At 38.3% G+C, this 804-nt stretch overlaps 1 non-coding gene across 1 annotated transcript; it reads right to left on the bottom strand.

Moving 5' to 3' along the window:
• Nucleotides 1-447: 447 nt before the first annotated feature.
• LOC120360944 (small nucleolar RNA U13) lies at nucleotides 448-551 on the bottom strand. The gene has a single exon (XR_005577326.1). It is a non-coding gene; the product is annotated as a small nucleolar RNA U13 (small nucleolar RNA).
• Nucleotides 552-804: the final 253 nt, after the last annotated feature.

Here is an 804-nt window from a genome sequence, read left to right on the forward strand (position 1 = left end):
TCTTTCCTTTTTCAGCAAGAACGATAAAATAACCATAATCTTTTTCTTGTGTATTCAAAATACTCTGCCTGAAAACACACTTAAATTCTAGAAAGCTTTATAATAATTTAAATTACAATGGCACCATTTTTTTTTTTCCTGCTTGTCATTATCTTCCTAGGCTTTGTCACTTCCATGGCAACACATACTGTATTTTACTTTGTGTTTAAAAATTATTTATGCTGAGCCATAAACTAGTTTTTTTAATGAATATTCAACAATGCCTTCCAAGTGGCGAAGTGTTCTGAGCCTTGTCTTAAATCCTTCCCACGCACAACTTTTAAAATAATGCTTTAAAGTGCAGTGCAGATCATGTCACTCCTCTGCTCAAACCCCATCAGTGGCTCCCCACTGTTGATCAAGGAATGCCTAAACCCCTTTGTCTGACTTCTGCCTCCTTTTTTTTCACATCAGATGGATAATGCGTCAACATCATAACGAGGTTTGAGGAAGGCGCTTCTCACACATGAGCGTGAAAACCCAATCATCGCGCTTATAAACTACAAAAGGATCAGACTTCTTCTTCCTTGATAATCTTGTCTCAACCTGCCTTTACCGTCTTTCCTTCTTGCATCTGACCTCCTAATATACATCTGAGAATGCCTAGTCTATAAACTGCAGATGGCTTATTACAACTGGCATCAACAATGAAGACTTTATTACATCACAACACGGAAGGATGAAAATAAGAGGGCAATGTCTTTACTTTCTCTGCAATTCTTTTGGTGTTCCCCAGTGGTCCAGGGACAGCTGTTTCCCTTCCAA

Source organism: Saimiri boliviensis, chromosome 10 (genome assembly GCF_048565385.1).
Source record: "Saimiri boliviensis isolate mSaiBol1 chromosome 10, mSaiBol1.pri, whole genome shotgun sequence".
Lineage (NCBI taxonomy): Eukaryota > Metazoa > Chordata > Mammalia > Primates > Cebidae > Saimiri > Saimiri boliviensis.